This window comes from Hermetia illucens, chromosome 2 (assembly GCF_905115235.1).
Source record: "Hermetia illucens chromosome 2, iHerIll2.2.curated.20191125, whole genome shotgun sequence".
Taxonomy (NCBI): Eukaryota; Metazoa; Arthropoda; class Insecta; order Diptera; family Stratiomyidae; genus Hermetia; species Hermetia illucens.
The window spans coordinates 93047471-93074148 of NC_051850.1; the positions used below are offsets into that span (position 1 = coordinate 93047471).

At 39.8% G+C, this 26678-nt stretch overlaps 1 protein-coding gene across 7 annotated transcripts in view; it reads right to left on the bottom strand.

Annotated features, from left to right (window-relative positions):
• LOC119648927 (adenylyl cyclase 78C) overlaps window positions 1–26678 on the bottom strand; it is a 386778-nt gene that overhangs the window by 136085 nt on the left and 224015 nt on the right. The window lies entirely within an intron of this gene.

Here is a 26678-nt window from a genome sequence, read left to right on the forward strand (position 1 = left end):
GCAACATCATTAACTTCCTATGCACGAAACTGGAAGGTAGTCCTTTCAGATATATCATTAACACTAAAAATTAGCTTGTGCCCTTGAAGGCTGCATGGATATCACTGAGTGAACCACAAATAAGGCAAACAGAGCGTTTTGGAACGAAAAGAAGGGACTCAAAATTGAGATAAGTCTGCGACAATTGGAAAGGCATTTCCGTGCTCCTTATTATCGCGAAAATAATAGTTATGATTGTTCAGGAACTTCTCAAAAGAACATTGCGAAATCTTGTTCGACTGAGGGCACGTTTCCGGATCTTTCTAAACTGACGACTTCAACACACTTTGGATAATTTTGAGCAGTGTGTGGAGTTCAGATCTCTGCATCATCTCCCCTTTATCGACTTTGGAATGGCTTTAAGCAGTCTCAAGAGGGAGTGTATTTGTAAAGCTCTACACAGGACGAGCATTTTGGAGCGACATCTGTCATAAGACAAAATTTCACATTTCGTATCGATCTTAAATTTGAGAAGAATTTGAAATCCAAAGCAGAGTCCGACCAGGTTGTCGCTTTTGCTGAAGGCCACTGTAAATTCGCTAAGCAATTGATAGCACTAAATCTGTCCCCGCTTTTTTTCCCACAATCTGAAAATGCAATTATCTCAACACCAACAGTTGAAGCTATGGAATAGGGAATCTCTCTTTTATCCTTATAGAGTTATATCGTTTTTCCTGAATAGTGTAGAAAACTTCACTTTCTAAAATCATTACAATTTCCCACTGCCTCAATCAATCCCAGATTTGCTACCATTTCCGGGAACTACATATAATTTATTATAAACCGGTATTTTTTCAATTACAAAGGTCGTCATCACTTTGAACATATATTCAAATTCGAATCTGTAAAAAAGGTTGGCTTAATTACGGAAGATATAGAAACATTACGCATTATATGGGGAAAAAGGTGATCTTGACATGGAGCAAATTCATTTAAAGGAGGAAACCACATTAGAAGATTTTCAGAATCGACCTTTTTTCATTACACAGATCGTTAACCTGGTCATCCCAGAATACGCTGCCAAAATTTCAAAGCGGAATTCATGGTCCTTTAGATTTGTCATGGGTAGAAGCAATCGATTATCAGGTACAGGCTCAGGATTCACTCCCCAGGAGATAGTCGCTTTATGTCCTCACGAAATCTGGTAGAGTTATGTAAATAGTGCATTTATAATAACTTGGCATCAACCCCTTATACGAGTGCACTTATATTTGTTTTAACTCTATTTTGTTACTAATTAAGAGCGTTCAATTTCTCCATATCCAAAAGGAGATTTTTCAAAGAATTTTTTAAAATTTTTGAAATTGGAAGTGATGATGACTATTGCAATCGAAAAAATATCGATTTATAAGAAATTATATCCAGTTTCCGAGAATGGTACTAAATCTGGGATTATATGGGGGAGGCGGTGGGAAATTGTGATTCTTTTGGGAAGGGAATATTTTTGACACTATTCACGAAAAACCCTATAACTCTGTCACGATAAAAGATCCATGGGCAAATTTTCCTCAAACAAGTGGTATTGTCCACCATTGGGTACCATCATAAAAGGGACATCCTGGATAGCTCGTAGTGCATACATGTTGAGTATACCCGATATTCAATTGGATGTGACACTGGCATTTGATTTTTTAGGGAGTAGATATTTGTGCTACTATCAATTTATTAGTAATAGTGGACTTCCAGGAAAATTTCCAGTATGTTGTTGATATCAGAGCACAGGTTCACAGTAAATTTTCCAAATATAATAATATATAATTATTAACTTTATTTGAGGAGGTATGGTCACGGAGGGTATTTAGAGGCCTCGCAATCATGTGCCTGGACTATCATAATTACTTTTAGATTTATTGGTTGGGCATCTTCCTCGATATAATTGACTCATTTCGAAACCCTGCACCCAATGTAAAATCTAATATCTACTTCGCAAAGTAATAATTAATACCCCACAGGGTTGTATTCGGCGAAAAAAGATTTTGCAACCATCTTTTACGTGCATGTGGACTCCCTCAACATGCAGTAGTGGAATTTACCGCACGTGTGGGGGTTTACTGATCCAATCTTTCTATGGAATTTCGTGTCAATAGGTGTAACGTTTTCTGATAAAAGTGCATGTGACAGACATACAGGCAAACAAATAGACGGACAAGGTTAAAACGTTCACTTGAATAAACTAAATATCTTTAGTGAGGACAAGTCGGAAGCTAGACAAAAGTGTGAAAGGTTTTGTGTATTTCTTTTATAGTGAGATTTGAGTGTGCATTTGTCCCATTAGTATGTAGCACGTAATATATGCATATATGTATTATGTGAAAATATCTACTTTCAAGTGATGTTTACATTCATAGTCTTGAATTTGGAGAGAAGCGCAACTTTGACCTAGCATAACTTTGTTACTGATAGTGCGATTTTCACTAAAATTGGCAGGATCACGCTCTATGTTATGGCCTATATTGCTGCAAAATTGTGTGATTCTGAGGTGCACTTAAGGGGGGTTTTGCTGTCAATTACTGAAAATTATAGTAATGTACTATTATTAACTTTATTTGAATAGGTATCGGTATGGAGGGTATTTCGGAGCCTAGGCACCATATAGTGGTAGCCCCCTGATTTTTTTCAGATTTTCGGTTGAATCGTTTCTGAGAATGGGTTCGTTAAAGAAATTATCACTTACTAACTAGTAATATTTATGCATTTAGTAACGCAGACTGCTAGTATTCGCTTTCGTGTGATACTGGCATTCAAAGGCTTAGATTGCAGTAAATTTGCACGGAAACGGCAATTTTGACCCTTTACAACTTTGTCAGTAATGGCGTGGTTACCACCGAACTGGATAACATCATGCGCAATATTATGACTTCACGGGGAATACAAAACTTTCCCTATCTATAACTTTGTTAGTAACTGACTGACGCCAAATTTTGAACTTCTACAATGAACTTAAAGAGATGTTTGCGTTGGATAGGTTCTGAGAATTAAACCTGTTTTATTTTTTGTGGTTCACATTTTGAGAGCTCACTCTTCTGCGTTTCATCTAATATCAAAAATAGGACCAGTAATTCTCGAACCGTTTCACCTAATACCCCACACGGCCATATTCTGTCGAAAACAAATTTGCACCACCCCTTTCCCATGCATTAAACTCTACATAAAATTATGCCACTTGTTATATGTGGGTATTCACAGGTTTAGCCGTTTAGGAGTAAATTGCGTGTGATAGGCAGACGAATAGACAGATGAACAGATGAATCGATTTTAATAAAGTTTTGTTTTATACAAAGTCTTGAAAATGGTAGAGTCTTATATTAAGAGCAGAATTGGCATATATGCAACGGATTTCTGTGAAGCGAGTCCTAGAGAACTATTACCAAGTCAATGAGACATTTTTGGACTTCAAATAAGCCTACGACAGCATTGATCAGGACGGTACAAAATGTTGATCGTGTTTAGGGTCCTCTTAAGGTTGGTCAGACTCATTGAAATGACAATCATTGGCGAAATGGCGAAATTTTGGGAGAAACTCTGCACCTATGCAACAAAATGGGATTGGTGCAAAGTCGTGAAGTATCGCGCTGGGGTATACATAATACAATTCCTAAGCTAAAGAGATCTTGACAAAACTAGTCGACCTGTTTAACAGTGTTCTCGCTGTGCTGCTATATGGGGAAGTTTTCATAAACACCTGGTTTCGTCGCATCATTGGCGTAAGCTGGCATGAGGAAATTACACGAGTGAAAACGGATTTCTTGGGCTTCTTGGGCTTAAAGCATAATAAATAAAAAGAAAAGTGGAATTTGATATCCACAGAAAATTAGGTACACACGATTTCGAATGATCACTATTATCAAGGAAAGGTCACTTCCAATTCCATAATCCGCCACATATACATGATCTCATTATGCAGGGAAAATCGAAGAAATGAATTATATTAGGATATGGCAACGAAAAAGGAGTATAACACACGCAGCAGTTTTGTAGAAAAAATGGATAGAATGAAAGGGAAGATCGTTGAACAGAAATTAACGACTTTGAGTTAACAAGCCGAAAATTAAGAAAACTAAGGAATATTCTCGTGCGGCCATTCCAAGAGTTTTAATAAAATAAAGTAAAACGGAAAACTAATCTAAAACAAGTCGGGAAACCGGAAGCTAGACGCTTCAGGTATGAAAGGTTTTGTGTATTTCTGTTATAAAGAGATTTGGGTGTGCATTTGTCCCATTAGCATGTAGCACGTAAAATATGCATATATTATGTGAAAATAGCCACTTTCAAGTGATATTGACATTCATAGTCTCGAATTTGCAGAGAAGCGACAGCTTTGACTTAGTATTACTTTGTTAGCAATAGTGCAATTTTCACCAAATTTGGCAGGATCATGCTCTATGCTGTAGCCTATATCTTTGCAAAATTTTATGATTCTAGGGTGAACCTAAGGGGGGTTTCCCTGTCAATTACTAAAAATTAGAGTAATGTACTATTATTAACTTTATTTGAACAGGTATCGGTATGGAGGGTATTTCGGAGCCTAGGCACCATATAGTGACAGCCCCCTAATTTTTTTCAGATTTTTCGCTTGGGTGGTTTCTGAGAATGGGTTCGTTAAAAAAATGACCACTTTCAACCCCCCGCACCCCCACCTTTTCAACAAATGTCAAAACTAAGACTGGATTCGAAAAGTACTAATCGAGACCTTTATTTTGATACATGACACATGACTATATTTGATGAAAAAAAAATTTACACCCTCCCTTTGCATGTATGGGGACCCCCCCTTAAATTCGACGTAAAAGGATGTAACTCACTATATGCGTGAGCGTTCACAGTTCCCACCTTTCTACCAAATTTGGTGCCAATCGCTATAATCGTCTCCGAGAAAAATGCGTGTGACGGACAGACAAACAGGCAGACAGACAGACAGACAGACAGACAGTAAACCGATTTTAATAAGGTTTTGTTTTACAAACAAAACCTTAAAAATAGATTCCACAGAAGGCTATCCACATAACTCTAAGCGGAATCCATAGGTTTTAAAAACACACCTAAATTGGGGCCAGTGGCAATCAGGAAAGAGGAGATGGCAGAAAGTCAAATGATCCGTCTTCGTTTGAATATTTGGGTTATACACCATTCCTCGCGTTTGGAGATTTCTTGAGGAACAGTAGCACGTTGGTGGCAGTCGAATGCCAACAATACCAACCATGCTGTTCCTTTGCAGTTAGATTTGCATAGTAAGGATTTTAAGGCAGGGTTATCATATTTGTATTTGTAAATGCGAATACAAATAAATTCCTACGATGATTTTCTATGAATACGAATACGAATATATTGGTATTCGAAAAAGTCAATATTTTAGTATTTACACAAGTGAGTACGAATACGTCCGAAAGTCAATACCGAATTATCGAATTCTGTTGGATTAATAAGAGTATTTCCAAGTGCGAATACGAATTTTTTTTGTATCAAAATGGTAGTATTCGCTTGGATAACAAATATTAGCGCTTTAATGATGTGATCATATTGTACGTATGGGGGAGTCGGGCTTAATTTTTATTAAGAAAATTAATAGGCGTTGCAGGTGTATACAAAAAGGTGTGTACATATAAATTCGAAAAATATTTTCAAACCTGAAGAATTGTTTAGTGAAGAGAAAGCATTTTGAAGGAAAGACTTATTCTTCTTCTTCTGTGCTTTAGTCAGGTAAATGTCTGTGTGTATATCAAACATCAGATAGACAAATATCGGTGTCAGACAAATGTCTGATAAAGTCTGCTTCAGACGCATGTCTAAGCCTGCTTCAGACGAATGTCTGCTCCCTGTACAGACTAAATGTTGCCGAGTAGCTAGCCGATATCCTGTCCCAATATAAGGCCGATATAACAGCGTTGCAAGAGATGCGCTGGACAAGGACCGGTTTCCTGGAGAAGAGCCACTACACCATATGTTATAGCGACCATCCAGTAAACCATGTGCTTGGAGTACGTTTCTTAGTAAGCCAAAAAATGAATCCTGCTGTCATCGTCTTTCCAAATATAATCGAAAGGTTATGCACTTTGCATTTGCGAGCCAAATTTATAAATATAAGCCTCATAAACATTACCCCCCTGCAGAGGAGACTGCAGAGTCGGTGCAATATAGACTCGGATCACTATCTCGTTGGCATACTGCTCCGAGCTCGAATAACGACACCAGCTACAATCCCCTCTGACAATCAGGCGAGAGTGAATACTGAAGCCATTCGCAACACAGCCTTCCGTAACATCTATAAAGGGAAATGGATGCCGCAATAACCGTAGCTAGCAGATGTCCTCCAGATGAAGTATCAACAAATGATTTTCACAATCACCTGAAGACAGTTATCATTGATACGACTACGAGCATACTTGCCCCCTTGTTTTTATTATTTCAAATAATTTAATCGTTAAAATTACCGCGTAATTACACTCAGATCGAATTTTTCCTCTGCCGCAAGCGATGCAAAAACTGTTGGAATATAACCATTAGTTGCACCGTCTGTTCATCGACTTTAAAGCCACCAATGACAGCATAGCCAGGGTAAAACCGTATACGGCCTTGAGAGAATTCGATATCCCCACGAAATTGATAAGATTGACTAGACTGACCCGGAACGGCTGGTTTGACGATGAATGTAAGCTAGCTACAGAACGGAAGAATGCCGCATACCGAGTAATGCTGCATTCTCAAAGAACGTCCCATACCAAAGAGGCTTCACACGGGGTAAATCAGCAACAGATCAGATTTTCTCTGTGCGGCAAGCGATGGAAAAACTGTTGGAATATGGACATCAGGTACACCATCTATTCATCGACTTGAAAGCCGCCTATGATAGCATAGCCAGGGTAAAACTGTACACAGCCATGAGAGAATTCGGGATCCCGACGAAATTGATACGGCTGATTAGGCTAGCCGTGACCAATGTGCGAGGCCAGATAAAAGCAGCATGATCACTCTCAAGACCATTCGACATCAACAACGGTCTACGACAAGGGAATGCCCTTTCATGCGTCCTCTTAAAGCTGGCCCGTGAGAAAGTGATCCGTGATGCTGATGTAAATGCGAGAGGTACCATCTTCTTGAAATCCACCCAATTACTGGCCTATGCTGACGATATCGACATCATGAGAAGAACCACCCGAGACGTACAAATTGCCTTCATCCAGATCGAGCAGGCGGCAATTAGCGTGAGATCTTGGGCTGCACATCAATAAAGGCAAGACAAAATAGATGGTGGCAGCGTCAGCACCGAAAACCAGCCAACCAACAACAACAAACTGCACTGGTCAAACGGGAAGAATAAGGATAGGATAATTTCTCCTATCTAGGGTCGAAAATCACAACCGATAACAGCTACGATGATGAAATTCGCGCACGGTTGTTGTCGGTCAACAGAGCCTATTTCAGCTTACAAAGCCTTTTGAAATAATAAAAATGTTCCCGAAATTTCGGTATTTGCAAGAATAAACATTGACAACAACGAAAAAGAAACAACAACTTTTGATTATTTCAAATAATTAATCGTTGGAAACACGGCATAATTTCACTCTTACAAAACCTGTTCCACTCGAAACGTCTCACCAAAAAAAATAAGGATTATGTTGGATTTGTAGCTATAAACGGATAGAAAAATACTTGTTGAAGTTTCTTACATAAGATGAACACAAAGCCTTCATACCTGAAGCGCGAGGTCATAAAGTATGTTGGGTAAATGAAATTAATGGATCGTAAATAAAAAGACAAGGGTAGAAAAAATCAAATTATATAGTAGGAGAAATTCTTCGAACAGGTCTAAAGATATTCAAATCCAAATTTTTCAGATTATTCGGTTGGATAAGTTCTGAGAACGAGACCTGTTTCACTTTTCGGGGTTCATATTTTGGGCCCTCACTCCCCAAAGTTTCACCCGAGATCAAATATGGAATGGGTTTCGAAAAGTACTAATTAAGCCCTTTCATTTTCATTTTCATTCATACACGTCCATATTCTGCGAAAAAAAATGCTGCACTCACCTTTCGCATGTATGGGAAGCCCTCTATTCAACTCAACACAAAATGACCACTTGCTATATATAAAGGGATTCACAGACCATACGTTCTCACCAATCGTAACAATCGGTCCAACTGTGCGGATAAATCAGATTTGACATGCTTGTGACAAGAGATCCACGACGAGTATGGCCCTAGCCAGAATAACGCCAAACGGGGGGGGGCCTCGATATACTTGTTGACTACTTATTGCCAGTAGTGAGCTTTGCTTGCTTACTTTATGCCATCCCTATTTGGGGAAAGGCATTTCGCATTTTATGTCATGCTCATAAACTGAGCAAGATCTACAGGAGTACAGCTTTAAGGGTATGTTCTGCCTTCACAACCGTCTTAGATGAGGCTGTATACGTCATATCCGCAATGATACCAATTGAAATCTTGGCAGATGAGATGACAATCTGAAGTCAACCTCTCCTTTGTCGCATACGAAAAACGCCGAAAGAAAGAGATCCGTAAATAGATGGCAGGAGCCTTTGGACCACTCGGGAAAGGGTCGGTGGACACACAGGCTGATCTTTCCCATCAAGAAGGCTGACGAGACATCATGGGGGGACTAATTATAATCTCACCCCGTTTCTGATGGGGCATAGTGGGTAAAATTTCTACACTATGGCGTGTTCAGGCTTCTTTTGAAGATTTCCACCTCTTTACAAAAAAAAAAGACAGACATCGACTCGATTCTAACAAGGTTTTGTTTCACATAAGACTTTAAAAATAACCGTTTTCCTAGTGAAAAATCCAACTTTTTCCTTTGACTGTCCGCCATTTTGTTAAAAATGCATATTTTTAAATCCTTCGATCAAAGACTAGTTTTTACTGTTATTTTACTACTCCATTGACATTTTCATCCAGATGATCCAGTTCGTCATTTTGATCTGCGCAAAATATAAAAATAAAAATTTTTTTTGGCGACCATTTGAAACAAAACTGTATAATTTTTTTAGTAAAAATATTACTGAAGATTGTTCAATGCATGCACTTTAACACAATATGATCATCGTAGCTACGTAATTTTCTTAAAAAAAAAATAGTAGAAATAGCCCATTTCTTGGGTAACAAATGGGGTTAACTCCTTAAGGAACGGTGTTTCATTAGAGGCATTGTGGAGGTTTTCATGTCCGTTTATTTGTGTGACAGTGAGAACCAAATCTATTACGAGGTCTTTCATTTTTTGGCAAAAGTGTAAATTACCGCGTTTATGACCTCTTCGAGTGAATGTCTATGACCTCTTCGTGTGATAGCGGGTAGTATGAAGCCAGAAGTTGGTTCACTTCTTAGTACCTCAGCGAACCAGTCTGTCAACCCGATATCCACATGAGAGTGTTTAGGCAGTAGCTGGTGGCAAAACCATACCAACTATTTTCATATGACGTTACATTTTAATACTGTTAGCCTGGCCTGACGGCTCAAACACTACTATCGGAAACATTCGTCTGCTTCCAATAGAATATTTCCGAAGTGATAGGGCAGTTGCATTATCGAATATTTTCAAAATACCTCTGAGTCCAATTCTCTCTACAGCAGTAACTGAAATGAAGATGACTATGTAACGCTGAGAACATTTTTGATGTTTATTGATTGACATTCACACGAGCTAACACAGCGTGTGGGTTGCGCCGACCGACCTTTGCTTATGCCTTATGTAGCAATGGATGGATATGGGCTGTTATCATTAAGCCAATGTTCGCCTATGGGTTCGTAGTGTGGTAGGCTAAGGTAAGACAAAAGAGTTTTCACTGTAAACTAGTTGTACTGCAAAAAGCTGTGTGCCTGGGTATTACCGGTGCCATGAGCATGACAACCGATAACTCATGACGCATTACTGAATTTGCAGCCATTGGATATATTATTCAAAGCACTGCAATGGGAGCAGTTCAGGGACGAATCCGATTAAATTGATAGAAAAACAAAAGTAGTGGGGTGCTCAGAGGCTTTGCCTTTTCCCCACCGCAAACGCACAAAACATATACATACTCCATCTCTCCACCGAGGAAAGGGCTTACCCGCATTGGCATCCCCTGTTGTTACTTTCTCTTCTATTCGGATCAAGTGACCGGCCCACCGAAGCTTGATTCGCCTGACTTTGTCTACGATTGCATACATCCATAAATAATTAAGAAAGTCAAAGTTCCCCCAGGAGATCGTGCGTAATTTTGTTTGCTTATGACCGTATGTTCGCTGTCGGGTGTAACTTTTCAGCCCAGATAGCAGAATTTAACCTTTTAAAAGTTATATCTTCCTATTTGCAAATGTTATCGATGCTGATGAGACCATAAATATGGTTCTACTTTTAGTGCAGTCATTGAAAGCTGGTTGAAAGCTTTCAACCTCCGATTTCTTTCAGTCAACACTGATTGACATGAAATTTGGGGTGGGGTAAAGATTGGCATAAGAAACAAAAGCTATATAGCGCCAAATCGCACCTCCCTCAGGAGGGAAGTGGCACTCCTCTCCGGGGGGAAAATTTTTTCTTCGCAATTACCACAGAAATCTATCAAATTATATGTAAACAATGTTTAGTAAAAACTGTACAAGTAAGAGTTTTTGGGTTACTCATGTTCAAACATGTCGTTTTTTCGCCTAAGCAGAAACAAAGCATATTAAACAACAAAACGTGGATATTTTCATATTTGGTAGGTTCCATAAGGTAGAATTATGGCTCGTCAAACGTAAATTCGTAATGTCTAAAAAAAATTAATACCTTCAAGGTCAAATAACGCAAAATTAGTAATTTTTGGTGGAAATTGACCTATTTGAGTTATACCCCCACCACAAATTTCATGACAATCGGTCCTGATTGAAAGAATTCGGAGGTCGCACCCGATTTTCGGCGAAACCACCTTTGTTTTTACAAATGATATCAATATCAGAGCACCACCAGCCAATTGGGCGGACTTGACCAAAGTGATATCTCTCATGTTCGTTCCTCTGCTAATTATAATTTCTAAATCATTGCCTATATATGTTACAGTGCTCACCTATTTTATTTCTGAGGGGCGGAACTTTAGTGGGGGTATCTGGGGTCTTTTTATTTCTTCAGTTGCTTGTCATGAATGTGCCATTAATCTCCTCAATTGAAAGCAACTGAAATAGAACGAAAACCTGCAAGTTCTTTGGTCATGCGATATACAGAATAGAATTTCATTTGTACCAAGGTTTGCTTGCCAAACCAGGGAAAAGTCTGCTTTATTGCAATGCACACCAACATATACTTCACTTTTCCGACTTTGGCACGCTGTTAAATTTGCTCCTAGTTAATGGAGACCTGATGTCACAACGTTATTAAAATGTAGCGAATTTTGGAAAATCGTCGTAAAACTTGTTTAATTATTACGATCAGATGGATTGAATTAGTAGAAGCGAGAAAATAGGGGTTTACATGATAAATGCGGGTGGCTACGCCAATTTAACACAGCTACTCTCTGCTTGACTTGAGAAAAATAATTATTCCTGCAAGTTGGAATGATCTTGATTCACAGGATATTTTGAAAAAGGAACAATTGAATTTTTGAATTCGGAATTAGAAAACTAACATGCATATATATACACTCCAACGTCATGTTATTTACACAATATGCTGGTCCTAGCCCAGATAAAGAAAGAGGGTTTTAGATAACGTACTTTGTACTATCCTCAGTAAAACAAAAATTAAAAGTTGTGATCAGTGTAGTTGAAGTCACTTCAATATGCTAAATCCTACTTGATCTTTCTTGGTGACACCAACAAAGCGGACTCAATATTATTACAAAAAATCATGGCATAGAATAAAACGCCTCGGAAAAATATTAAGTTCTTGCGAGAAATGACCAAAGGCTCTTAACGCACGGAACGGGTTAGGAAGTAAGTAAATTAAGCCCATTGATGTATGTGCTCTACGAGAAACTCGATGGTGCGGTGTCAAACTGCGACATAGAACGCGAACGCGGTTAAAATGACTATGACCTATAAGGTGCGGATGAAAAAGCAGGCGACAACAGGTTCCATGGAGCATAAGGGTTTTTCTACAACGGAATAACGGTGGCGAGCGTATAGTCGATTTTAAATATCTCGGGTGAATGCTATTACCCAATGGTGAACTGCATTATCGAATTGCTTCACGCACCGCCGCAACTTAGAAGAAGTGGCATTCTACAACAGGCGTGCTTTGTGATCGATATATGTCTCAAATCCAAAATTTACCGGAGTGTCGTCCGTCATGTCATCCTTTATAGTTTTGAGTCCTGATTGATTGTAAAAGGCAATGAACGGCACCTCGCGATAATGGAAATAAAGATATACTGGTTGCTCACGGGATGGATGCCAAATGTCAGCAATATGAAGGCTAGTTCCAGAAATTACATGTGTTTATTGCAGAAAACTTGATGGTAAATGGGGTATAAAGGCAGAAAGATTGAAGAAACTACATACATACAACCCGAAATTATAATAAAATCACAGTAAAGCCCCAAAACTATCCATTGACCCATCTCACTAATATATAAAGTATACTTTATAATAATTTATTTACCTACATGTTATTAAATTATGTATAAAACCCTGATAAATGTTAATTGAAAGACCACATGATAGCACGGATGTCCAAGTGATTATTTGTTGATTATTCGTAAAGTATCAAATTGGGCGAGATTATGTTGATATTTACTGTATTCATTAAACGTTGCGTAGTAATTTTCAATGATTGCACCTCAAATTTATAGGATTGGTGTGAACATTATGCAAACAACGAAAGAAATGGATATTGTGAGACCAGACATCCCATGTCCAGATGCGCTAATTTTCAATTCAATTCATACGAATCTTTAGATTGGTCACAAATACACTTAAGCAAATTTAGTTTATCTAATTCGTTTGGCGGACGATCGAACGATGGTACCACCATTCTCCATTCTGATTTCGGTAATATCGCTTTAATCAAAGAATATCACATAGAAAGGATAGTCAGAAGGGTTTAATTGTGGTAGCCAGAAGGAGTATGGAAGGCTTTTGTAATTTCATATGAGCAAGTTGTGGCACGCTAGCGGACACAATTATTAGTATTTCGTTCTCTGGCCTTACTCCAACAAATTATTGCTATTTTTGGTATTTGAGAGTCAAATAAGTCCTCACTAAAAATACCTTTAAAATCGATTGTGCCCTTGTTAATTGTGTTACGATTACCTCACACTACAGAAAAAACTGAGCTCCTAATAAGGTTCCTATCCAGGTTTTATTTCTACTATTTATTTATTTGACGCGTGCGATGGTCGATGTGCTTGCGCGTCATCCTCTCGATCTCATTAACCCGACTTCAAATCCCGATCGTCTTGGATGTTTGTGTTCGTATTCGTATTTCTCCTGTCCCGTTGCTGTACGATTATAGGTGCGATGATAATGCTCACTGAAACCTGAGACTTTATGAAGGGCACTCCACAAAAGGAGCGAAGAAGATAAATACAAACAAGAGCTGATGTTTAAAAACGTTCTCGAATCACTCTGCATCTAATTGCCATGGGCAGCAGATGTTTTTTTTTCAGGCTCACAAAAAGGGGATTGTCACCAACCTGCACCGTGCCTACTCAAGGAAAATGCTAACCGTCCCTATCAACTGCCAGTTTTTAGGAGCAGTGATTTGTATTGCCGCCAGACTGTCGCCGGACGTTGTCACACGTCAACAATGTTTTAGGCACTCTGTGCCAACTAATTTTCAAAATTAAGTTTCTTTTTCTTTCATAAATTGAACAAACATTTTTTAAAAATAGATTTTAGCAATTCCAGGTAATGAGTACGGAGAAAGGCGGCCCTAAGCGCTGCAAAACCACCAACGATGCCCAGCCTATTAACGACGTCTCAGAGGATGACGTGGGGCCGGAGTTACTCATGCCATCCGATGACAATGACTCCGAAAAACAGCAGCAAATGCCTACGGAGGCCAGCGTGCTCGACGAAATGTGAGCTAGGTACGATAATGTGCTGCGACATAATGGGACTCAGCATACTCAAATCAAGCTGCTGACGAAAACGATCAGCGAAATTAGTGACACAGTGAAATCCTTGCAATCTATGCTGGCGACCGTTTTTCCCACTTTGAACGCGACCAAACCAACGGAAATATACTGTGGTGTACCGTTACGGTCTTGAATGAAGTGCTCTAACACACTTTAAGGCCCTGATTCAATTGGATTGTTGCGCCAACGATTATCATCACCGCAGACCATGATAACATTTTTTCGTTCATTAAAGAGCAAGGGCTTTGTGCCACCACAAGAACCCCTCCATCCCTTAGAATTCAGTCGATAATCATCCGGTCTCCATAGAGAAACTGACCGAAGAAGTTATGGCCGAACTCACTTCAGAGTACCCACTTTTGAAAGTTCGCTGGGTTGCAAATTTTGTGACTAAATAAGATAAGGCGACAGGGAAAATCCCCTCGATCTCCATAGAATCTCAATTCCGTTTTTTATAGCCAACTTTGAGTCCTCCCAAGAGCAAGCTGAAGTTTTCAAGGTGAAGTACATCCTTCATCAAAAGATTACCTTTGAAACGGTCAAACCAGTGGAGGAAGTGCAGTGTTACAACTACTGAAACTTCGGGCATATCGCCCAAAACTGCCTGATAGTGCACAGATGCATTAAATGCGCAAAAAGCCACCGGCGTGGGAAATGCTCAAGATCCACGACAGAAGTTCCGCACTGCTGCAACTGCGGCCAAACTGGGCACCTTGCAAGCTATCGTGAATGTCCAGCTTATAAAAAGATGGCAGCCAAACGGGAAACTGCCAAAACTCGGAAAGTAACTGTGAAACAAACAGTGACTCAACTTTAACCGAGTTTGACCAGCTCAGGCATGTCATACGTGCAAGCTGCTAAGAAATCTTTTCCCAAAGCCGCGAATTAAGCAAATGCTAAGCAACCAAACAAAAATTTCCGAGAATTGGTTGAAGCTCTTGCTTTTCCGCCCAGCAAAGAACAGTGTCAATTTGCTGCAATAAAACTTATCCTTAACTTGTGGAATTAACTATTATTACATTCAAGTTCGTATTTTTAATCTCACACGCCCAACGTGTCACCGCCCAATTGTTAATCGGCACTCTGAAGGCAGACTTAAACTTTACCAACATTTGTTCGTCCCGAATAACAATTCAGGCACTGCCCTTCTAGTCCGAAAAGACTTTTTTTTGAGGAAGTCGCCATCGGAAACCTACAAACATTTTCCCCTGCGGCGGCAATAATTAAAACTACCGATAGACGGTAGTCTCCGTCTACATCAACTGTAATTCTAAAACTGAGCAACTGGGCCATGACTTACTAACCTTAGACAATCTCCAGTTAAAGTGAAAATACCTTCTTCTCGGGGGCGATTTCAGCTCAAGGCATATCTCCGACAAGGCAGTCAATATAAATGGGGAAACCCTGCTAAAATGGATCCACGACCCTTTTTCGCTTACCAATATTGAGATGGTTTTTCCAGATATCCAGACAAGACCGAGTAGTCAGTCTATCCTCGTCTACTTCCTGCTGTCTGACGAAACCAAACAAAGTTTTCAGGTGAAATCTTGTAAAACATCACCGGGCATGTCCGATCGAACTACGACTTTCCTCGTCTTCTCAGCTGCAAAAGGGAGTCCTAATGACTATCAAATCCTTCGCTCACACAGATTGGGACGAATTCAAGTCAGATTTAGCGCCTAATCTGAACTTCAAAAAAAACTCGTCATAATCCGAAATTTGTCAGATAAAGAAATCGACGAAGCAATAATTGTGGCTACCGACGCCATCAACACCGCTACACGCAGATATACCAAGCTAATAAAAGTCGATGAGTTCGAATATAATTATCTACCCCATCTTACACATGAAAGTCAGACAGGCGCAGGAACGTCAAGCGAACTTTTTTATAAATATAGAAATAAAGTCAATGCTGAATACAAAGTATGGCTTTCCTGGATTAATTGCCTGAGTACAATTATTCGGTAAATGGTGGGGAATTGCCACAATAATGAATTAACCCGGAAATTAGCGGACATGAAGCCCGGGCCTAATATGTTTCAGAATATAAAGAAATTAACGGGTAGCCACAAGTCCTGAAACTTCGTTCTTACTAAGAGCAGGAAACCTTTCCGCAGTGACGCTAGAAAAACGGCAGTTCTTGCGGAATCATTTGAGGATCAGCTCAATACCTCTCCGCCTCGAAACAATCCAGCCTTAACTGCGACTGTTGAAGCGACAATTAGAAATTTCCTTTGCAAATTCCAATAAGTTAGTAATCTTTTCGGCTACGAACACCCCAATCAAACCAGCGGATTCGCAACATTTTCTGAGTCTTCCACAACTCACCACCTTGACCCAAAAGCTAAACGGTAAAAAATCACCTGACAAGATTACCAATTTCGTAATTAAAAATTTACCCATCGTCTCCTTAAAATTTCTTTTAGCAGTTCTTAATAACTGGACTAATAACGGCTATTTTCCATCTACTTGGAAAGTAGCAAAAATCGTTGTGATCCGTAAGAAGGGAATCTTCTCGAGTCAAACAATTTCACAACGGTACCAACCAACAATACAAACAAGACAAAATTTCTAGACTTAAACAACAATAAACCAACCGTAGCCTGTGCATTGGATCTAAAAAAGCCCTTTGACTCTGTATGGGCAAACAGGCCCATATATAATACAAACTAATCGAAAACAACTTCCCAGTTCCGATTATCAGAATTGCCATCAATAACATCAGGAGCACCGCAAGCATTCATTTTACGCCCTACCTTATATAAAATTTTAGCGACTGACGTTCCCATTGCTGAGACCGGCACTGACATTATCCAATATACCGATGATAACCCCCTCCGCCCACCAAGGCAATAGAAAAATACTTAGTACTTCTCTACAAATACGCTATTGGGGCATTGGAATAAATGAGAAAATTTAGATACTCAGGTTCTAGAAGAATCCATAAAAATACTAAACGCTTGAAAATTAAAATCCGAAATGAGACAGTGACCAACTCACAGACGATCAAATACTTGGGAGTTAAGTTTCACGAATTTCTCAAATTTAATGCGCACCTGGAGCCCGCTATGAAATCGGTCTTAGTGCCAAAACGAAACTGATTCTCTACAAGACCCCGATAAGACCCATCATCTGTTACCGAGCACTTACGTGGATCACCTGCTACAACCCTGCCATGAATAAATGCGAAGCATTTTAACGCCGAATACTAAGATATTGTACCGCCTATCTTATAACTGGAAGACTAGAAAGGTCGGGAAAAACGGCGAGCAAAAGTGAAACCAATTCGAGAATATGTTCTCAATTTTATGGAAAGGTTTTTCGAGAAAACGGAAGACCCCCCAAATTCGGTAACTCTACCAACAGGGTAGCACATCCACATTGGCCATATTTCTCAGGCCCTGGCAAATCGTGAGTAATAATTCTCCATCCTTTCCCTCTTTGACACTCCTGACCTAGGGTAGGGGTACATAGGCTTCGGCTTCGGGAAGAACGATGAATAATTCATCGGGAGGACCCTCAAGTCCAGCGACTTTACTTCGTTTTAATGGCCGGGATGATTTCTCTTATGTTTGGGGAAGCAGTCCGTATCCGCATGTTACAATCACTAGTCATTTCATCCGAGAGAGATGGAATGTCATAGGGTTGAAAACCATTGTGTTCCTCCCACTTTTTCAACTGCTCGTCACTGTGGGTACGGGAGAGACATTCCGAAGAGGTAATAACTTTTAGCAGAGTGACGTAAAATTTAATGTGCTACAGCAAGGTAACGTTTTAGAGGAATTTGAAGTTTAGTCCGACGTCCGGCGAGGATGTATTTCGTCAGCGACACTATTCATTTCCTGCAAAATATCGACCACGATGGTGATATCTGTTTGCCCTCACATCGAATCATTGACCTTGGCACCGAACTTGATGTTAGCACTAAATTCGCCTTCGCTGCTCTGCTCAAAGTTTGGAAATACAGCTACCTGAACAGCGACAACAAGCTTAGGTTGTTGGCCGCCAATGTTCTCTTTGCTATATACAGCACACTTGAAAGTTCGAAGTGTTCGTTAGTACTTGTTTCCGCTATGCCATCGGTGTACTCTGGTCCAAAGCAATCCAGGCTACGGTGTACGGGCAAAGTATCAGAAGACGTATTGACTGAAAAGCGGAAACGGTAGAAAATAGCTCACATTTTAAGAGAGTAAAACAATTAATTTGCTAGCTATGCTATGGAATCCACTTTCCCAGAATGACCAATGAGCGTGTCGTCCTAGAATTATGTGGTACAGAACAATGGAGAAAGATTGCGAGCTTGGTGGAAATGAAGTACATTTCAATGAACCGACGTCGTTGTGCATAAGTGTGTTGCGCTATGGTTTACAAGACAACGGTAATCAGATATATTGCTGTTGCAATGAAGGTGGCTAAAATAAATCTAGAAAGCATAAAAAGATATCTATAAAAAATGATTGACCAGAACTAGACCGATTTACACTTTCGATTTCCCTGCATCAATCACATTAGCCGCTTTCGCATCATTGTGGAAGAACTTTCCGAGCCTAGATTCCCGTCCTCTATCGATTTGTAGCAGGCTTCTAACAATGTGAACGGAAAAAGTATATGACATTTGCATCGGCGCAAATTGAAGTTCAAAACAAACTTCGCCTGGATCACGGAGATCGCCGTTTCAAGTTAAAAGAGCTATGAGCAAGTTTGAACTAGTCAATGAATGATATCAGCTTTCCACGACTAAATCGACAAGAACGATGAGTCCTGCTTACTCTTGCATTGAGTGATAAGGAAGTCAAATCAAATGTAAATAAAACCCCCACACTCCTCCTATTTGCATTATGAGGAATAATATCGAGGTCGTTGAACATCCTACATGCATCAATATATAAGAAAATTAAAAGCACTGGATTAACTTTCGTCTGAAATCTGTTGATTTATTGGCCAGTCACCTATGGACCAGGTAATGAGAAGACAGAAGCGGCGGTAGGCAAGTAACACATTCATTCATTCATCAGCTTTAGCTTATCGCTTATCGAATATCAAAAATGAAGCCAGCTTTGGAAAACACTAATCGGGATTTTCATTCGATACCTCATGTTAATATTGTAATGAACCTAGGGGAAATAGGACAATCAGACGATCATTCTAAGTGGCCAAGAACGACCTAGAGGGAAGAGCTACCCCAGAAACCTAAAAAGTTGGCACAACTGACCGTGAAAGTCCGCTCACAAAGACTGAGGCTCCATCAAAGTGCTCGGTTGACAGGTTCTTACACGCCTCTGTGCTAGCCAGGCTCGGGAATGTGGGGTGGGGGGAGGGGTCCTTGCTAACCGAGACCTTTAATTTGATACCCCATATGACTATGTTTGATGAAAAAAAAATTAACACCCCTCTTATGCATGGAGACCCCCTTAAATTCAACGTAAAAGGATGTAACTCATTATATCCGTGAACGTTTACAGTTCCCATCTTTCTACCAAATTTGGTGTCAATCGCTATAACTGTCTTCGAGAAAATGCGTGTGACGGACAGACTGACAGTAAACCGATTTTAATAACGTTTTGTGTTTACACAAAACCTTAAAAGCGATGTAACTGATTAAGCGGGCAAAATTTCATTCAGCCCCAAATCTTTATATTTATAAGAAAGTGAAGATTGAGTGTAAATATGGTAATCGGTTTAATTTCCTGTTGATATTTTGCTTTGTCATATCCGATGTACCATTAGACATACAATCCATCTTTATCCACTGCTGATAACTAACTGGCATTTTCGCTTTATTTTTCGAAGTACTATGTGAATAATGGCAATATTTTCTAATCGCAAGATTTTAGATTCGTTGCTTGTTGGTTTTTTTTTTAAATAGTTGAAATACTTTCTATTAAGTGCACATCTGATCCCTGAAATGGTCAACCCACTCTACTGATATTATCGTCTTTTGTCATTGAAAGCAGAATGAAATTCGACGTTTGGGACCGCGGCCCGTAGTGGTTTTGTTTTACAGGTTTTCAGTCAACCAGGTTTATATAATTGCACTCACTACTGCATCCGAAATTGCAACAAATCAGGCCACGGCTTGCGCGGAAAACCAACCATTCTTAATATGAATCTAAGCACAATGCCTTCATTAGACCGTACACCCCATCGTTGTAAATGCCCAAGAAGACAACATTTGTCGACTCAAGCGTGATCGATATTTTCTTAAACCTAAAGCAGTCTTTTTAAGGTTTTGTGTAAAACAAAAACATCCTTTTACGTTGAATTTAAGGAGGGCCCTATACATGCAAAAGGGGGTGTATATTTTTTTTCACCAAATATAGTTATGTTGTGTATCAAATGAAAGGTCTTGATTAGTATGCCGATGCCAATGTTGGTTTTGACATTTGCTGGAAAGGCGGGGAGTGGGAAGGGTCAAAAGTGATAATTTCTTCAACGGACCCATTCTCAGAAACTACCAAACACAAAACGCTAAAAAAAAATCAAGAAGCCGCCACTGTATGGGCTCCGAAATACCTTCCATACCGATATCTATTCGAATAAAATTAATAATAGAATATTACTATAATTTTTAATAATTGGCTGTAAAACCCCCTTACGTTCATTGCTTTGTCCGTATTAATAAATTTATTTTAGTAGATAAAAGTTGGGGAGTTATTTTGGGGCCAAGATATTATTTTGGGACAAGACTATGATGTCTTCAGATTTTTTAGTTAGGAACGCATTGCGTCTACAAGAACACCCCGGCCCTGCTCCTTCACAACCAAAGTCTGGAGTAAACTACTAATACTTTAGATGGCCATATACTGTGAAAAAATTTTTACACTTTCCACTCGCATGTATGGGGGAGCCTTTTTTAAACTCTACACAAAATTATTTTTTATTTCACATCAAAGTATTAAAGGCGGATAAAGAAGCTTAAAGAAATGGGTTCAACTTTAACTCAATTACAACCTGGCCAATCTTATGATGACCGTCTTGTTTGGACCTGTCTACTGAGTTCAAAAATTTTTACCTTTCAGTAGTATAGGATTTATCAACGATCAATGGCAACAACCAAAAATCAAATTATTTTCTGAAAGCCCTCTAAATGTAAGCTTTTAACAAAAATTCAGCGTAGGAAAGTAATTACGTTCTGTTTTGGATAAAATCCTCGAAAATTGGTGTACTAACCCTAATGAAAAGGAGCGAGAATATCAACATAATCAAGCACTTCGTGTTAGACCTTACAATGGCCGGTTTACTTGGCCAAAAAGAGGAAAAAGGGAAAAATAATAGATTAGACTAGAAGATTTACAAGAGGTGTCTATTTTGATCCTGAAGGAAAAAATGATACACGAATTGCAAGTATATTCCGGAGATAAGAGTAAACCCTAGAAAAAATACTTTGGGTATCTCATGTACACTATTGATGAGTTCAATTAATGCTAAGGATTGGGAAAATGGTCATTTTGCCAGTGAGTGCCTAAAGAACGTGCTGTGCAAAAGAATGAAGGCCCTGATAAATAGATACCCAATAGGAAACAACAACATCAACCGCTATCTACAATGCTGAAACAATACCAACAGCTCTGCTACCAAAGCCTATCTTCACCTCCACGTGGTGATCACTGGGTGTTCTCTCTAAACAAAGAGGTACAAATGGAGAAGGATAGAGACGAGCCTTGCGCGATTAAAAAAAGGGTTAAACTGTACTATGTGACCTGCCACATTGAGAATGGGACTGGACTGCAAACAAACTACAGATACGGGAAAGGAAAAGAACGAACTGTTTGCGCGTTTGCTTATGCCCTGCACAAGCCGACAGCCTGTTCCAATATATGGCTGACGTTGTCGCATTGTACTAAATCTGGCAGTCAGAGCCTTATTTCCTGGGGAAAACGCCCAGTCCATATAAGATAGCAGCCACCCAGTAAACCAGGCTCACAGCAGGTTTCTTAGTCGACCAAAAAATGAAACCTGATGTTATCGCTTTGAAAACATTAACAGACAGTTCTGCGGTTGTCCATGCCCTGTGAGTGGGGGCTTAAGAATACAGTCAAAGTTTTCCCTCCGTGTCGTAATAGGCGACTAATGGAACAGAAAATTATGGGCTAGCAACCTGGGAACCATTGGGTCGTCATCAAAAATGTTTTTTTCTTGGGTGTTACACAGGTCGTCGTACACTTCACGAAGGAATGTCACAAGACTTGGCTGACTGCGGATTGGTGGAAGCGTATCGATGAATGGAAACGATGGTGATCGTGATGCGTTCAAGATTCGAGCTCGTGTGAAATTCTGCATTTTCTATTGCGGTGATGAGTAGAAGCAAAGGCTGCCACATATCGCAATGATTTCAAAACTCAATACTCCTGTGAACGACGTTAACGGTCGACTCTTCATCCACGATAATGAGCAAGTGAAGAACACTTCACCTCGGTTCTGAACCGTATCGCATCAGGTGAAACTCCTCCTCTTATGGATGAAGTGGCTAGCCACCATAACATGCGAACACGGACTGTTCCTTCAAGCAGAAGAAAAATTATCTGGACATCAATGCACTCTAAGGAAATACAGCTGCTGGTCTTGACGGTCTGCTCGGAGAATTATTTATTGATACATCTAAAACTGCTGCAGATCTATTAGTTCCACTCGTACTTATATTCAAGATATTTCTCAGGGTGGAAAAAGAGGATGATTGTTAAGATTTTAGAGAAAAGCACTTTCGATGGGTATAATTGTGCTGTCACAAATATAATAGCTAAAATAATCCACATTTGATACCGCTCGATGTATTAATAGCGTTAGACCCACCTCCCCTTCCTTATCCAAATTCTGGATATACAGTTATCTCCACACCAAAATCAAGTTGAGAGTATTCTATGCTAATCTTTTCTGTGTGTTGATACCACATGGAAACTGACCCATACCGTTGTTCATGCGCTTCAAGGCTTGCTTGCGATCATCGGGGTACACTGGCCTAATACTACTTCGAACAAAGAAGTCGCACAGGACAGTTACTCATGATCAGAAGGCAAAAGTGGCAATGGATAGGCCACATATGAAGGAGAGGGAACAATTCCATTGCTGGTACCCCATCCAGTGTAACTCATTTTCCAAAGATGGCACACGGGTGGGTCCCTTCGGGAACACTTTGCGTAAAACAGTAGAAGCGGAGTGCGGGCGATCAGGCAGTCCTGGCAGGAGTTGAAAGCCATTTCAGTGAAGTGTGAACAATGATGCGTAGGCATGATTATTGTACTGTACCGTCCCAAGCGGGGAAAGGTCAGCATATATTCCCGTTTGCGAAGCAAATTTCATAATATTAACCTCATTAACCTGCACAACAATCCACAACCAAACGCGGCCTCCTCCAGGTGGGACCGTTTCCAACAAAACTGAGCAAATCGAACGCCGCTACGTCTCAGTCCTCATGAATGTCAGAGCGTACTATATAAGCCCTCACTAATACTTATGAGGGAGAATGTGTTGCCTTAATAAAAGCAACCACGAGATATCCGAGAGGTAAAGCCTCGACAAATGGTCTGCACAACTACCTCAAAAACGTCATCATAGGTACCGGCCAGCATAATATTTACCTTCAGTTGCCAAAATTTGGAAGGGCTGGTTCAACGATGAATATACGCTAGCAACGAAGAAAAAGTTCAGCCTAACGGGCAATACACAAATCTCAAGGAACCTAGAAACTAATCCGTCGAGCTGGAAGAATAAGAAGGAAACAAGCGAGAACCAATAGATCCATGAATTCAGGAGATATCAGGACCAAACGGATCATTCGGAGAAGTTTTACTAACAAGTCACCAGAATAAAGCCATATATACATACTTCGATGCTCATTCTGCTGAGATAGAGAGGAAAATCTAATATGTAGCAATGGGCTGATCATCTATCTGATCTGCTCAATAACCAGAATATCGATGAGTTGTAGATCCCACCAACTGAAGGCAACGAACAAATGGGCTGCCACCAAATATGGACGCAACGATCCATGCAATCCATCGTTTCCAGAATCATAGGACGCGAGGAGCTTAGTATCATCTATAAGAAGATTCTCTGCTGTATTGTTAGACTGGATAGCCCCAAATGCCTAGAATATCATCGGCTCTCCTCCAGTGACCATTGGAAAAGCTGTTAGAATATGGGCATCAGCTGCACCACTTTTCATGGAGTTCAAGCCCTCCTGCGATTGCATAGTTATAGTCATACTAAGACTGATTTAGCTATCCCCGATCAATATGCGAGGCCAGATAAAAACAGCAAGACACTCTTGAACATCAACAAAGGAATATAGGAAAATAAAACTTTGAAACTCTTCATAGCTACGACGATGGAATCTGCATGGGGTTGTTGACAGTAAACAGAGCCTATTTGAGGTTAAAATATGGAACTGCCCTCGAGACGTCCGGTTCTTAGTAGCGATGGGAAATATGGCTCTTTTCGGTGAGTCGACTTATCTCGACGACTCAAAAGGGTGCCTCAAAAGAGTCAGCATTATTTTCACTTCGCCTATAGTACTATGCAGAAAATTTCGAATCGAAAACTTGAAAACCACCTTAAAACAATAAAACACATCTAAATTAATTTCAGAATAAACAGTTTGCCTAATATATTGTGGTTTATGTTTCCTGGTATTTGATATTCAGAAATTAAAAAGAAGTCTTTGAAAACAATAGATTTATTCTTTGAATAAATATACAAAAATCTGGTGCGCTTGGGTTATATACAAATTAACACATTCCTATCACTGCCTCTTCAAGTCAGCACTTACCTGTAATTCCCACCATAAACTCAAGAAGCGCGTCCCGCAGTTCCCAGAGTAATATTAACCAACGACTATAAAATTCAAGTGAATTTGCCTAGAGAACTTTTCTGGCAATCGAATAAGGTCTAGGGCATAGTAGATCTACTATAGGCAGTACCCTTACAAAAATGACCCCACTTGCAAATGTGCCCTAGACCACAGTAGATCTACTATAGGCAGTACCCTTGCAAAAATGACCCCACTTGCAAATGAGCTTGCAGAAGCTTATCTGTACACATCAGAGACGCTAAACAAGGAAAAGACATAATCTTCGTCAAATCGTATTGGTAAGAGAGAGATCGGTGAGCTTTTGCTATTCACGTATTCACTTATGCATAAGCAAAAACTTGCCAATCTCACTAATACATTGGCAAGTCCGGGCAGTATGTCAAACACAGCTGATCGGGTTTTCGGTACATCTCGCTCATGCTCAAGGGCAAAACAATTTGAAATCGTGTGTACTCGCACTAATTCCCCCCCTTGAGGGGCAAGGGGGAGTGAGGTAGCTGTCTAGTATCTAACTGTGGTCTAGGGCATCAAGTTTACCTAAAACGCCACATTTATTTGAGGAACGAACTATTGGTGCATTTCTGCTGCGAGGAACATTTTAATTGACAAGCGCATCTGGCTGAGTCGGATGTGAAGCGTACCCATTGTGGGGGTTGAAATTGTGCTGAGGAGCTATCGCATCAATTGAGGCAGGTCACTGCCGTCGACTCTCCTGACGCCGTCTATTCTTCTGAGGCAATTCATAGCCGCGCTCCAGAGAATAATCCTTCGAAGAATTAATGCCGCAGCACATATAATGATGAAATCTATGAGCGTCTAGTTATGGAAGATAGGTTACGGTGGACGACTCCAATCAGTGTAGGTGAGGATGTGGAAAGTGAATAAGAGCAGCAGACCCCCACGATAGAAAATAATCCTATGTTTTTTGACGCCGAAATAGTAGTTTCACCTGCCTAATTACCATATCCGTTGAAAAAAAGAAATAATTCCGAAGGTTCATTTATTAATCAGAATTGTTTAAAAGTTGAATTCTCCCAAGGAAAAGAAAACGCAATCTAATTGTCGGATCGTTTCTCTACTCAATTCACACTTGCGTGCATCCGACACGCAAGTTGACCGTTTCGCCACAGAATAATACCCGAACACAGATGCACAGGAAACTTCCCTCGCATCTTTACCTGGGCGACGATAAAAGGTACCTTTCTGGAAGATTTGCAGGCCGCAAAAAAATTTATTTCAACTGAGTGGGATTCGAACCTTGGGCCGGTTGGATATTCTGCGGTATCTCTTCCCTCGTGGCTTGATTTGAATTTGAATAATAATGACTCAAAATTCTAACGCAGTCGTATATTATCAATTAAGATCGGAGTTCAAGTTAAAAAAATGTTAACTCACTTTGAAATAATCCTCAAAATGTAAACCTGAATCCAAAGAAACTGAATTTAATCGGACGATGGCGATCCACTTTCGAATGTTGCCTTTTGGGGCAACTAAGAAAGCTTCCAGCGGGGTTTTTATGAAATTAATCGCCCAGCAAGGCACGGAACAATATTTCACCGTCCTTCTTCACATTTCATACGCAAAATTAAATTTGAGATTTTGAGGTTCTAATGAATAACTGCCAGTTGATAGTCCACTGAAGTTGCTTGACGCGATTTGTAACGTCACACACAACGCGGGCTTTTCAATCCGTTTGAATTTGGTTGAAATTTAAATTTCTGATAATTTAAAAAGTAGAGAATTTCTTCAAAAATTGTCTTTGCGAGTTTAGTTAAATTGCAGCAGAGA